Source organism: Adiantum capillus-veneris, chromosome 15 (assembly GCF_014529385.1).
Source record: "Adiantum capillus-veneris isolate H3 chromosome 15, ASM1452938v2, whole genome shotgun sequence".
Classification (NCBI taxonomy): Eukaryota; Viridiplantae; Streptophyta; class Polypodiopsida; order Polypodiales; family Pteridaceae; genus Adiantum; species Adiantum capillus-veneris.
In genome coordinates, this window is record NC_140945.1 from 117,624,261 (window position 1) to 117,640,189 (window position 15,929).

Genomic DNA, 15,929 nt, shown 5'->3' on the forward strand with positions numbered 1-15,929 from the left:
CGCAAAGAAATGGGTCCCAAAGAAGAACAACAAAACTGCTGTCAGTGCATCGCCGCTTGAATTCTTACAATTCTTCCTACGATTACAGTACAGTTAGAAAAGAGCAAGTCGCTTCAATCAAGCAACGATACAAGAGCTTCAAAGACCATTACATTGCTTAGAATAGGAAGCCTCGCCAACAAATGCCAATAAGCAAATTGCTTATACACACATCTTGCACAACATAAATCTTTTCCATGCATTGACTGTGTATGCATAATAGGGCTACATTACAAAGCCTGCATAGGCACAACTTTTAATTGCCCAAGCACAACACATACCCTTTGCGATACCCTGTCGTAAAGGATGACTCCAAATAGGAAGGGGGGAGGCATTCTGAATGCGGACCTAACATTATGACTATTAGAGGGAAATGTTTTGTGAGATGCATTGAATTTTTGCGTTTTATTGTGATAATTTTTTGACGAAATGTAGAGTATATGCCCTCATAGTAGTGTTACAGAGGAGTATGGGGACAAAATCCATATATGAGCCCCTAGGGACATGTGTATAGTGTACATAGCATTTAGATTTCTATTTGAATGATTTTTCTTTTGATGAGTTGTTTTAAGATTTTCTTTGTTTATTATTAAGAAAAAAAAATCCATAATCCACATGAAGAAAAGACTGACGAGAGGCCTGAGTACTACAAAGAGAAGAAGGTACAGGGAAACGATGAAACTTCACGAAGTATGTCTCAGCAGCCACTACAACAGCTGAAGAACTTGTCACAAAGCAGGGTCAACATGCAACCGACAAGTCATAAAAGTCAGAGTCAAGTAGCTAAGCCACAAAATGAGTGAGGTGTTAGTCCCAAAGCTTCAAGTAATATTCTCTGTGGTCTAAGCGTCTTAGCTATTCTAGGTACTGCTCAAGCTGTAAGAGTTGAGCATATTTACGTTGTGTCGCTCATGCTAGTATAGGTGAGCACAAGCGTCGAAGTATAAGTACTTAAGTCTGGTGAAGTGAAGGAGAAGGTCCAAAAGACACTCACGTACTGAGCACAGTGAGATACGAGTGGAGAAACTTCTACATCGAAAACCCTTCTTGGAAAGGTGGAAGCTATTGAGACATCTTTTGATGTCACATGTGCTACATTTATTCCTCGAAACACCCATCATCTCCTTCTTTCACATTGCATGATTTTGCTGACAAATTTCTCATATGCATATAGAGTGTCCCATAATTGGCACTTGCATCAGGCACTCTTTCCGTGTTTCACCCAAGCACTCACCTTTCATGAACATGTACTTCACGTTCAACTGCTCAACTCCAATAAGAGCGTATACCAAAGGCATTTTTTCCCACCGGGTTTTTTTCCCTTTGGTCATCCAGGTTTTAGACCCTAATCTAAAGACACCAATCACCATCCTCTTGTACATATTCCTTCTACATCAACAATAAGGAAATTCTACTCAAATCAATTGACAAATGAATTGGAGCACCAATTTCAGATCATAGCATACTTCTCCTCAATGGCGAGTCGAAGAATGGCCTACAATGACAAAGCTGCAGACAACACTAACAACATGATTGCACAGGAACAAAGAAGTCCCCATGAAGAAGAGCAGACATAAAAGTAATCAGAGGATCTCAAAATATGAATGGTTATGATGATAGATGTACGCTCTAATGGATCATAGTTCTTGTTGTGGTTCGACCAAGTTACAAGCAGTGCAACAGATGTAGCCAAATTGACAGCAAAGACCACATCACCATCGACAATCAGGTCATGTCGGGGACGACATGAACGCAAAAGGGGGGAATGTTGACCGCTGGGTCAACAACACAACATAAATCAAGTTTCGTACCAAAGTCTTATCTTTTGCGAGTAATGAAATGCTACGGATTATGGCTATAAACGTCATTTGTAATGAGTAGTTATTCTAGTTTCAGAAGCCGGGGTGCAATGGCACTTCCAGATTGTAAATACAGAGCCATTTGACCCTTTCAACCCCATTTTTGGTTAAACCTAAGGTAGCCTTAGTATATAAGGTACCTAGGTCATTTGGTAAAAAGACTTTTTATCATAATCAAAAACTTAGCGCTGCCGTCTACTGTGTGTGAGAGAGAAAGAAAGTGATCATGAGCTTCATCCTCTTGCTACGCCCGGCTCGCTCAACACATTGGAGATCCGACTACACCATTGATGTAGGCTCGAAGAGAGCTACGCGACAACGCCAAGCATTCCACACGAGACAAAGCGCACACGCCGACGCATCTACGAGCTATTTGTGGCCGTAAGTGTATCAAACGATGTCTGTTTTCTACGTGCTATTAGTCTATAGAATCGTGGCGACATAAGCTACGCATAGGTACTCATAAATTTTAGTTTTGAGCACTTTCAAATTTTGTTCTGTCATCCTACGCGTTTTCCACATATGGGTTTAGAGTGAGGGTTTTGAGTGTAGAAGCTTAGGGACAGGTGTATCCTAGTGAGGGGATGGTGTTCCTTAAGTTTTGTATGAATCTGGCATCATTAGGTGAGTTACCTTCCGTATGTGTGTATTTGGGTACGTGGTGTAGTTGAGGGCAGTGAGGTTGTTGATTGTGGTTTAGTTGGCCTTCATGAGTGTTGTATGTGTAGGATGGTCTCATCCTGACAAGCTAAAGAGATTTCCTACGTGTGCCTATCATGTCATCTATGTCCTCGATTGACATTATGTTGATCTAGGTAGTGTTTGCATGCACTTCATGGTTGTGTGAGTCGCTCCCGTCCAACAATTTGCAATCAGGAAGATTGTACCAGAATAGGAATCCCAGCATCTTTGACCAAGGGAGCAATCACTCGACGGAAGAAAGTGTGAATTAGAGACCATTGCCGCCTTTAGAACCCATTTTAAAGAAGAGCTTCTCTGAAACTTCGTCAGGGAGATCATACAGCCTCATAACAAAAGATTTTAACAAGTTGAACCCTAAGGGAACAACTTTGATGGGTGCAGGTTCTTCTCAGCCTGCATCTGATGTAAAATTGTTGTATTTGAAGTTTCAATTTGAAAATATGCTTAAGGCCAAAATATATAAGGATGGAATGGACCGCTACTGTGTTAAGTTGGAAAATAATCCGAGCGAGTTCAGAAACCTTGTAGATGTTGATTATGACGGGGATAGATATTTCGACAGAGAGAGAATAATGTACCTAGTGATTCATAACCCCTTTAGTGTGGATAAATGGGGGATGACTGGCGCCAAGGACAAGTTAGAGAATGAGCTGGCCGATGAGCCACCCAAAATGGAGAAACAAAATGCAGTGCTCAGACGCACCAATGAGACAGAGTGCCTTAATACAGACAACATGTATGTGGGGCTATCTAAGTTCAATAATGGCGAATAAACACTCTATTTACAGATGTGACGAGCCCCACATCAAGGAATTGACTGACCAAAAAAACCTATATGTTTATACGTACACAGAGGGGAGAAGTATTCAGGTGGTCATAATAGACAAGTATGGCTGAAAGTACTCTTTAATGGATCATAAGGAATTAGAGAGATATACATATTTTTGGGGATCACTCCACCAATACTATGTAAATCTGGAAGAGGTAAAAACCACGACTATTCACACAAGACCTGAGAGTGTACATGTGAGCCCAATGAAAACCAGGGTGAAGGAGTCTTTTGGACATGAACGAGTCCCAAACACAGGGACTTTAGGACCAATGGGGTCTAGGGTGAACACACATAGGGGTAGTACAGTTCCTGATTTCACTTACACCACTAGAATCCCTCTAGCTATTACATGAGATTGACTTAACAAATGTATAGCAGATAGGATACCACTGGTAGTACCAAGAGGAGATTATGAACCTAGAGAAGCCACACCAGGCAGACCAGGTGTTGTTAGAATGGTTGCAGAGGCCAGACGTATGCAACCATATCACGTGGCAAAATGCGTGCCCAAAAATTATAATGAATCACGAGATCCGTATGCCCATGTTTTGATCTTTAGATAAGTGTTGAGAGCAGAACAAGTAACTGATTTCCATACTCAATATGAAGGTTTTGGGTTGACATTAGAAGGGACTACTTTGACTTGGTTCCAACCATTAAACAGCTTGGAATTCCCAAGTATTAAGCAACTTCTCTGAGAGTTCGCTAATGAATTCTCAAAGAGGGGGATCAAGCATAACACTGTCTCCCATATCTATGCATTTAAGCAAAAAGATAAAGAAAAAGTGAAGGAGGCATCACTTCGTTTCAAGCAGTATATAGAAAGATGCCCTGCTCAAGAACTACCTCAGGATGAAAGACTGTCAGTCCTTTTCATAGAAGGATTGCGAAATGACACGCTAAAAAAGGACTTGCACTTGAAGGCATGTGAAACTTTTGAGCAAGTCATGAAAGAGGCGTTGTATCTGGTAGATAACTACAAGGCATATGGGGAGGTGACTAAAGACACAGATTAGAGAACAAGTAGCACATCTTCAACCACTAGTGAGTCCACGACAAAATTGGGCGGGCAAAACCCAACTGTGCCGAACGTTGATCAAATGATCGAGGAAGTGATCAGAAGGATAAACCAAGGAAACAGGATGAACCCAAACACACGACAACTGCCCACCCAAAAATGTGACACATGTGGAGGAGATCATCCAACCCAATGGTGCAACCTTCAAAAAAGTCCAGGAGTAAATGCATAGCAAGTACTAAAGTGGTGTGCTACCGAACAAAAATGGACAACCATGAAACTCACAAATGTTTCTATAATCGGAACTATGTTAGAGAGAGACAATACGGACCACATGGAGGGCAACAATTTCTGCCCCCTCCAAGGTACCAAGTAGGGCCAAATAACCAATCCTAGGGCAGGAAAAACCACAACCTGTGTTGGGACATCAACCTCCCTTACCCCGGGAAAATAGGGCTATGGTAAAGATTTCTCAACCCATAGAACCACCTTCTGATCAGAGTATGGTCCAAGTAGTCTCATATCGGGAAGATTTAGACAATACTTACAAGAGGGGATTTGATGGGAATGCATATGTTCCAGAGGGACACAATCCATGGATAATTCCTGAAGAGATGCCCAAGCCCTCATACATAGCACAGCCAGCTAAAAACCATTACTTGCTTGATGAAAATATGCTTATGTTCATGAAAATCAGGGCTACAAACCTAGGGGGTATCCTCCTGGAGCAGAACAACCAATGGGGGCTCCAAAAGCTTCTCCACCACCTGTAGGACCATGCTATGCATGTGGCGGTGATCATTGGGCGAGAGTTTGTTCAAACAAAGGAGAATGGGTAAAACTTTTTGGATTCTGTGATGGATGTACCACTGGCCATCTCATTCCACATTGTCCAAAAAACCCTGATAGCAAAGGAAAGCAGCCATGAACAAGATGGGGATTGTGCCAAGATCAAGTGGATTAGAAATAGAACCGAACATTTTGCTAAACGTAGTAACTACATCTCAAGCACATGAGGCAGCAAGGAACGTCCCAGCCAGCAAAACACAGATAGAAAATTTGTCTGTCCGAACTCTTAGGAAATTCTGGAAGGCAAAACGAGACAAGATGAAAGCCAAAAGAGAAAAAGAAAAAACGGCATTGGAAACCAAATTACTGAAAACTGAGGAACAACTGCAAAGGGAAAGAGACCTTAAGGGAAACAACGAGATGAAAAAACCATCGGTTATACCATCGGGAGGATCTGTCTTGGTAGACAAGGTTTTCAAACCTTTGGATGCAATTTTATAAGCTTATGAGCCAAGGCTAAAGCCTAACCAAACCCAAGAGGATAGGTGGTTAACGTACCCTCATCTAAGCTATGAGAAAGAGAGGCTAAAGATGTGCAAGGAGCTCATCCAAGCCATTCAAGCGCTTATGGAACCATCAGTTCCTACTGCTCCAAAAACTGAGGTATTAATCCGTAAAAAAATTCAAGAGTTAGAGGGTCGGGGAATTGAAAAGGAAGACCAACCAAATTCTGTAAACGAAACACCATTGGATACGAGGGTGGCAACCAATACGACAAATGGAATGTATTCTCAAGCACAATTGCCAATTTCGCAAGTAGAAGAGCAAAAATGGCCTCATGAGCTATGGGAACAGATCAAGAATAGAAAGGATGGAAGTGCTACACTCCTGTCTGTTCCCATACCAAAGATCCACTTGGAGCATGAGCTCTACCCAAATGACATCGGATCACTGTATGGTGATGCAGGTACATCGATATCGAAAGACAGTAAACCGCAGTCATTGAAGACTTTACCTTCATTTATTGGTAACCATGAAACTTGATTGGAGGTGAAGAAAGTACCATCTCAATGGAAATCCAATCCTAAGATGATGGATACTAAAACTCTTCACGAGCTGATGTCATCCCCTATCCGTTGTACACTAACTCTATCAGAGTTACTGCAAATTAGACCGCAACTTTGGGAGGAGGTTGGGAGAAATTTGGAAAAAATAGGGCTGATAATTCTGCCACCCAATGCTTCTCCAAACACATTGAACACACAACCCTTGAAACAAACTAAACATGAGCCAATATCAGTGAACAAGGTAGGGAATTATGGTGAAGGTGAAGAAGACAATACTACCCTGCCGGTGGAGTACAAAGAGGTTAAGTCGATAGCAATATTGGATAGTGGGGCTGGAATAGCCATAGCTACCAAAGCAATGCGGGAAAAATGGGGAAAACCTGCTCTCTGAAAGACTAGAATGAAACTTCAATTGGCAGATGGGTATCAGGAAAGACCCATTGGCATCTTGGAGCAGATTGTGGTAACCTCTTGCAGAATTGTTTATGAACACACTTTTGCTATTATGAATTTCAATGAGAGCAGCAATTTCGATATCATATTGGGCAGACCATTCATGCGTCAGCTCAAAATGGTGCAAGATTGGGTTTACGACTATATCTATCTAAGGAACAAGGATGTCATTACAAAAATTAGTGTCACAGATCATAGCTATAGAGATGTAGAACGAACCCCAGGAGAAGACTTGAACTCCACAACTAACCAAGAAGGGGGAATACCGGCTTGGCTACAGAACAAATCTCACCAGTCGATAGGAGAAGCTTCCGAAGGTGGAAGTTTAAAAAGGAAAAATTGCATTCTTGATAGTACTACACAAGACGAGGCATATATACCAGAGCCTTTTCCAGAAGAGATGTTCGAACCTTTTGGATGGCAACAAATACTAGCCACTTTGATGTTTGTGTAAACGAGGTGACCCTCACCAAATTCTACAATGAGGAAGGATATGATATCATTCCATTCTAGATGTTGGGTGTCAGCCTAAATCCGAAGTTAGAGTGGGAAGTCCCTAACAAGGAGGGGATTGCTAAGTGCCGACGCATAGTGGATGAAATCTCAGTAAGAGACCTTGACCAAACGGACAAAGAAGATTTCCAAGACTCGATTGATAAGCTGTTAGCGGATAACGCAGACGACAAGCTGTCTAGTAGCTCAAGTCAGAACATCAAATGGATGGATCAACGAGTGGTCTACTATGATTTCGCGAACCAAAATCCTCAAAGATAACATAGATATCGAGATAAACACAGAAGCAATCAAAACAAGCCCAACGAAGACTCGGTACCTCTGTTAACTGACAAAATATAGTACTTAAGGTTAGTAGAAGCAACGGATTGCCTCAAAGATGGGATATCAAAGATACATGAAACCTGACTCAACCAAAACAAAATTGAAAAAGAAGAACACACAAAAACCAAAAAAAGAGAGCAATTTTGAGAAATGGATGAAGTTGTCCGAAATGGAGCACAAAATCAAATACAATGAACTAAAATGAACCTTGAAGAAAGTTTGGACAACAAAAATGGAAACTGACGAGGAATTGAATGACGATGAATTCAATGCACCTACCCACTATAAGAAGTTTACCATTCAGGATAGGAAAATCGTGGTGCAGAAACCCAAATGAGATCCCAAAGAACCAGGAACTTCATATGATGGGCTTGAAAAAGCCAAATGCATCAACTTAGCAGAACCAGGCAAGGAGCCTAAATCGGCATACATTGCCACGGACCTTACTGACAAAGAAGAGTAACTTCTAGTCGATACGCTCAGACAATACAAAGATGTCTTTGCATGGTTATAAAAAGTTCTAAAGGAGATAGATCCTGAGATTTATCAGCATACGATACCCCTTAAGTGTGATGCCAGACCACGCAGACAACGTCCTTACACGTACAATGAGACTTTTGCCAAGAAAATTAAGGAAGAGATAGACAAACTGAAGGATGCCAAGTTTATCTACGAAATTGAACACACGGATTGGGTGTCCCCTATTATGGTAGTACCCAAAAAGAATGGCAAACTGCGTGTTTGTGTAAACCTCAAACAGGTAAATGCAGCCACCATCAGGGATAACTATCCACTACCAATAATGGATCATGTTAGTAAGAGGGTAGCACGGAAAGGGGCCTATAATTTTTTGGATAGGTTCTCAGGCTAAACCAGTTGACAATTAAAGCAGAAGATCAACATAAGACAGCTCTTGCAACAGAGTGGGGTATATTTGCCTACAGGGTAATGCCTTTGGGTCTGACCAATGCCCCTGCTACATTGCAAAGGCTAATGAGCCATGCATTCAAAGAATGTCTCAGACAATTTTTGGAGATTTACATGGATGATCTTTGTGTTCATTCTCATCGGAGAAGTGACCACATAACTCATCTAGGGAAAGTCTTTGAAAAATGCGGAACGTATCGTATTTGCTTAAACCCGAAAAAATGTGTCTTCATGGTAAGACAAGGTAAAATTTTGCGCCACATTGTGTCCAAAAATGAAATTTCTACTGATCAAGAGAAGGTACAAATAATTGCTGCACTACCGAGACCAACAAAGATAAAAGAAGTGCAGGCATTTATGGGGCATAGTGGGTACTACAGGCATTTCATATACACTTATGTTGTAATAGTTAAGCCATTGTATGCCCGCCATTGCTAAGTTCGAATGGACGGAAGAATGAGAGCAGGCTTTCCAAAAATTGAAATAGCAATTAATGTCTGCTCCAATTTTGCAAGCCCCTGATTGGAGCAAAATCTTTCATGTTCATGCTGATGCATCAGCCTATGCCATCGGGTGCATATTAGCCCCAGCCTTAGCCCCAGCCAAGAGAGAAGAAAATGGATTTTCCCATTTGCTACTCTAGTCGGCAGCTAAACAACAGAGAGAAAAATTATACCACTACGGAAAGAGAAGGTCTGGGGATGATATATGCTATCAAAAAATTTAGCCACTACCTTCTAGCAAACAAGTTTGTTTTCTTCGTGGATCACCAAGCACTATTATATCTAATAAACAAACCTTGCAACACTGGAAGAATTATTGGCTGGTTTATACTATTGCTTGAGTTTGACTTCACGGTAGTTGTTAAAAAGGGGACTACACACACACACACAAACAGATCATCTTTCACGATTGTTTCATGGAGAATCACCTGAGGGTGTCAATGATGATCTTCCCGATCCGTATCTCTTTAACATCAAAATGGTACCGAGATGGAGTGAAGAGGTCATTCCTCTACTCATAATCGGGTCATTACAGATAGAAAGACAACCATCAATTACACATCAAACACAAATCTCCAGCTTTTAGCAAGACGAATGTACAAACACGGTAAGGATGGGATATTGAGACTATGTGTACAGCCCAAAGAATCCACGTATTACCTCAAACAGGCTCATATACAAAATACGGGATTTCACAATGGAGAAACACAGATAGGCTAACGGCTAAAGAGGCTGGGAGTCTATTGGCCAAACATGGAACACAATGTCTATACATATGTAAAATCCTGCAATAGTTGTACAAAACAACCTCCAATGGAACATGCCACACCTTGTTTTGAGTAGTACAAGCACCCAAATGGAGTACTCACATAGTTGAGTACTTAAAAAACAAGACCTTCGCAGAGGAATGGGGAAAGGCAAGAATGAAAACTGCAGAAGAAGAGGCCAAACACTATTTTCTCATTGCCACCCAATTGTATAGGTGGGGAAAGGAAAAACAACTACGATTGTGTGCTGCAGAAAGCGAATATTACGTTATCTTAGACCAAGCACACTCGGGACAACCAGGGGGGCATTTCTCTGTTGATAAAACGGCAAAGCTCGTGCTACACTCAGGCATATGGTGGCCAACCCTTTTTATGGATACAGAGGCATATGTCAAACAATGTGATGAATGTCAACGCACAAAACCACCCCTTCAGAGAGATGAAATGCCATTGAGGCCAATGATGGGGCTACGTGCTTTCTCCAAATGGGGCATTGACTTCATTGGTCCCATCATACCTCTAGGATATAGGACGCACGCACAATACATAGTAGTAGCAATAGACTACATGACAAAATGGGTGGAAGCAAAGGCAACCCAAAAAAACAATGCAAGAACTACAACTCAGTTCCTTTTTGAACACATCTTTACAAGATATGGACTACCTATCAAAATAGTGAACAACAAGATATGGACTACCTATCAAAATAGTGAACAATAGGGGAACACACTTTTAAACGATGTCATTGAAAGCCTCCTTGACGAATCTATGGTGGTCCATCACAAATCAGCACCTTATCATCTGCAAGACAATGGGCAAGCAGAGAGTATCAACAAAATCTTATGCATAGTACTCACCAAAATAGTCAGTGACTCAAGAAATGATTGGGATCAAAAGCTACACATAGCCTTATGGGCTTACAAAGTAGCTTTTAAAACTTCCATGGGCACTACTCCTTTTAACCTGGTATTCGGTATTAATGCAATCCTACCATTGGAATTCCTAATCAAAACCCTAAGAGTGGCAACACAATTAGGATGGGGGGCCAAGACCTATCGGAGAGACTAGACACCCTGGAACAATTAGATGAAACCTTGCTGAATTAGAGCGATAGCTGGGATATATGCTCAAAAAAACCAAATGAAAGCTTTTCATGATCAACACGTGATTGGCAAGGAGTTCCAAAAAGAGGATTACGTTTTAATGTATACACTCAAACAATACTCCAAAAACCTCAAAAAGCGAGGTATGTGGCCTTTTGTAATACATGACATATCACAAAGTGGCACCATCAAGCTTGAACCATTAGCAGGCGAGGAGATGCCTAATTGGACGAGTGGCTACAGATTAAATAAGTATCTTCTTTTGCTGACACCAGAAGAACTCAAAACAATACATGCAACAGCTCATCGCAGAAGTCAAGCACATGACATTCGGGAACAGGCACAGCAGGAAGCCAAGATCAGAATATTAAAATGCAAGGAGCAAGCAAAATTTCAGAGAAAAGCACAACAAAATGATGCTATTGATACTGCTCCAATAGAATCCATACAAACGGCCGCTACATGGTTAGGAGGAATGGATCTACGCATTAATTTACAACTTGTTGATGGCACCACCAAGCGAGCATTAGTGGACACTGGGGCCAGAGCTAATCTTGTTAACTATTCCACTTTCAGAAAAATCACGCGGGAGCCTCTAATGCCAAACACTATTGGATTCAAAGTAGCAAACAAAGGCACTATGGACAGTCTGGGCCACATAAATTTATCAATCACCATTGATGGAACAATTTATCCGTATTAGTTTCAAGTGGTCGACGATTAGCATCTTAACGAAGCAGTTATTTTGGGAGTGTCGTGGATGCGCACTTATCAAGCCACGCCAAACTAGAAGGACAATACCTTACTGCTCAAACAAGAGGACCAATCTTTTGCAACACCCTTTGTACAAAGAGACCATGTATGGGAACCTCTACCATCACCACATGCAGCAGGTCAGCAATATTCCACAACCGTGGTCAAGAAAATATGGGTTAAAAAATCCGTCATGCAAACCAATCCTAAGCAATTGTGGATACCAAAATGACAAAACAATACAAGTCCGCCTACATTGCCTACACAGAAATTAGACCTCGCCAAATTGTCTACAACTTTTGTCAGACAACCTAGGCCAATGGAACACCACCCTCGACAACCAAACAATGTCAAGTGGGTATGGAAACCAAAACAAACTCGCTCACACGAGGCCTCTTCTCGGAAATTCACAAGCAAGAAATTTCAATGGCAACCAAAACAACCAGCAGCATCACAACTTCTGCAGGTCACCGTCAAACATAGGGCGCATCTTCTACAATTACTACTGTTCGGCCCACACAGCTTCAATGTGACCTCGTCACCAACAGCCACTGAACATATTGTTCAGCACCTCTCTCTTGCATAGCATTTTGTTTCCCCATGCATATCCTCCATCCGCATCATAGAGCCACACTATACGGCTATGCATAGACACGTGCTTTGTTCCCATGCACTCTAACACATGTTTGTCTGGGACGACTCACTCTAGGAAAGTGAGAAAATGCGGCAAGATTATCATTTGTATATATTATTATTATCATATTATTTCTTTTCTTTTCCTTTCCTTTTTTTCCTTTAAAAACAAGATTTTCAGAGCCTTATAAACTCTTAGCCAGCAAGTTCATGAGTCATACCATCACCATCTAATACCAAGACAAGAATATGTATGTAAGGAAGGTCACACTAATTTTGGCTAATTTTTGGCCAACTAATAATAATTGTAAATAATTTTCTTTTACAAAAAATCAAAACATGACAGATAATCAACAAAAATTGATAAGTCGAACCAGGAAAGTTGGAATTGACTTTTGAAAGCAAACACTGAAACTTTAAAGCAAGGACTTTGCACATGGCAAATATGAAAAGATTTGACACAAGATGGATTTTGAGCAAACTTCTAAAGGATCAAAACTACAGATCAAACGCCATTTGTCAACCGAGCGTTAGAATGATGAACGGTTCGAACCACAGGTAATATGAACAACAAGATATGATCAATGGAGGTTAGTAAAAATGGGGCATTCCGGGTAAACTAGGAACATATAGTCAAATGGGGCAACATAAGCTCATTTGCATTCAGAGAAATGAGAGAGAGAGAGAGAGAGAGAGAGAGAGAGAGAGAGAGAGAGAGAGAGAGACACAAAAGCATAGAGTTTTTGGATTTGTTTCTGTCTGTTTCGACCACCGCGGTGGATCTTACTACATCAAATTTGACAGGTATGATCATTAACCTTGCAAGAGCATGTGTGTATGCCCCATACTGCATCAACATTGCCAAAACAATAGATCGAAGCAGTACAAAGTCACAAATTCGACAAACTAATAGGGCAAATGAGGAATTCCAAAACGCATCAAAAACCAAAAATATTTCACTACCAGTAGACCCCAAATAGCTGGCAGAATCAGCCAGGACAAAAAAAGCAGCAAAGGGTGGTGAAACATGGATTGCGATCCATGTTCCTCAAACCCTAAAATTAGAGAAATTGGGACAAGAGCACCCACAGGTAGCCAGGAATAAACTCTTATAGGTGGATTTTCAAAATGCATCCGAACATGGATCGCGATCCATGTTCCTTTTTGCCAAAATCAGGGCATGAGTGGCTCACTAGCTGGGGAATGCAAAAATAGTACTGGTGCTGCAAAAATAATCACAAAAATTGCTCTTAAGATCATCAAATCCTCCTGGTTTGCTACCTTCGGTCTACAAATGGTCCTTTGGTCATTTTCAAGGGGAAAAAAGGTAGGATCCCAGAAAAAAACTCATAGAGAGGTCAAATGGTGGGATGCCAGCAAAACTTATGAGGAAGGGCTAAAAGCAGAGATGTTGACAAGTTTCAAATTGCTGCTTAAGCCAATTGGGAGACTTCACACTCTCTTCAGAGCCTATCAGCAATGAAATGTAACTTAAGGATGGTTGTAGGATCAAAACCAAGCAAAGGATTACTTGCAAAATGGTGAAAATTGTCGGAATCGATGTGTCTCCTCAAAAGGATTCAAATTCTAGTGCAATTTGACAAGAAGCCAGGCAAAGATGTAAACTACATACCTAAATCATCGGGAATCAAGACAATGATGGATATCAGGCGAAACATGTGCCCAAAAATGGTTGCAAGAAACAAATCTAGTCAAAACGGAAAAGACATGGCCATAAACTAGAAAAGGGGGCAAACTAAGGAAAAACATGTCCAAATTTGAAAACATTTCACCAGTGTACTAGGAAAACCTATAGGAACATATGTGCAGGGAAACTGTGTCAAAATTCCCCCCAACATGGATTGCGATCCATGTACCTTTTTCCCCAATGAAAGAAAAAATCATGCCATCTGATCCAGTATGTTCAAGAAAGCCAAGCCATAGAGTTTTAAGCCATTTGAATTCCAAAATCCACATTAAAATGCCAAAAATCTATAAGTCTACAAAGAAGTCCTAAAATTTAGCCCAAGTGTCAAACCATTGATCCAAATCCCAAAAAATTTAGACCAAGGCATCATCTAAATATACCCTACCAGATGGTATCCTCAGATTTCCAAAATGTTGCCCAACATGGATCGCGATCCATGTTCCTTAAACCCTAAATCCAAAGAAAATTGCAGAGTAGCATCTCTATATGCCCAGGAACAACTTCCCTTAGTTGGAATTTCAAAATTCTTCCCAACATGGATCGCGATCCATGTTCCTTTTTGCCAAAAATTCATCTGTTACATTATATCCTTGTGCCTATAGTAATCCTAGATGCACTAGTGAAATTTGGTCAAATTTGGGGTAGTTTTGACAAAGTTATGCTCATTTTTCATTTTATGGTCAAGTTTGCAACTTTTGGACAGTTCAGATCAATGGCTAAATCCTAGTTTCATTACTAAAATTGACCACAGGATGCCTCGAAGAAAATCACAAAGGGAGTGGAATGCTACACCTCACCAGATAACAGATATCTCCTCAAATGAGAAAGCTCATATCCAGAACATGTACTCGAAGCAATAATGGCTAACATCTTCATCGGAAGGTTTCAAGCCGCAAATGGAGAAATAGTAAAGGCCACTATCTTTCCACAGGAAATATAGACACTGCACCAAAAGCCAGAAGTGCAAGCAAGGGGCAGGTGCCTACAGTTAGACAGCTTCTTACGACTGCCTCCTTGGAGAACGGACTTCAAACGAGATCATGAGCTCATAAGTTCAATTCAATACAATGGGGAAGCAACTCTGATCGACAACGATGGGGCAGTAATCAAGGTAAAGATCACAGTAGAAATAATCCAAAAGACAAAGGCAATAGATAATGATAAATCCTTCCTGAAGCAACGAGGCCACAAGTTGACATATCAGGATTTGATATACTCAAAAACTAAATTTCCATTACACCTTATATCGCAACACTTCAAAGTGCAGAAGCCTCCCAGATGTACAGAACCATTGTTGCACATGGCAGTAGTAATGGCAATGGGCTTGGCAGAGGGAAGAGTGGTCAGTTGCGACTTCGGAAAATATCTTCTTGACAACATTGTCGAACTAAAGGGGAGCCAAAGAGGCGAAGCCTACATGAACGCGGACCAATGCTGACGCGTATTGCCTATCAAGCATTGGAATGATTGATGATCTACCACCAGCCGACGAAGCGCAGATAAATTTGATCCATAGGTCTAAAAGAGCAGTAAGATCTGTGGCCAGACCTTCCACCACGCCGAAACCAGAAGTTAAGCAAACGAGGCAAAGCTCAACTTTAAAAGATTCTGACAGCAAAAAGACAGTCAGATGCTTGGAGTAGCCAGAAGCTGGGTCCCAACAGAGAGACACTCCTTCAGAGTACCAGTCTTTAGAGGAGGAGCACGACAGCCAATACACTCTAGGATATACACGATTGAGAAAGAAAATTGTGCACGCGGTAGAAGCTATTCCCATTACTCATGCCAGAAGGACAATGGAAGAATCACAGGCATTGAGGAAAAGGTTTCGCCAACAAAAGCATGAAGAAAAACGAACCCATGGAACAGAGGCTGATAATGAGAAAGAGGAGGAAGAAGAAGAAAACATTCCACTACTACGCAAACAGAGAGCTCTTTT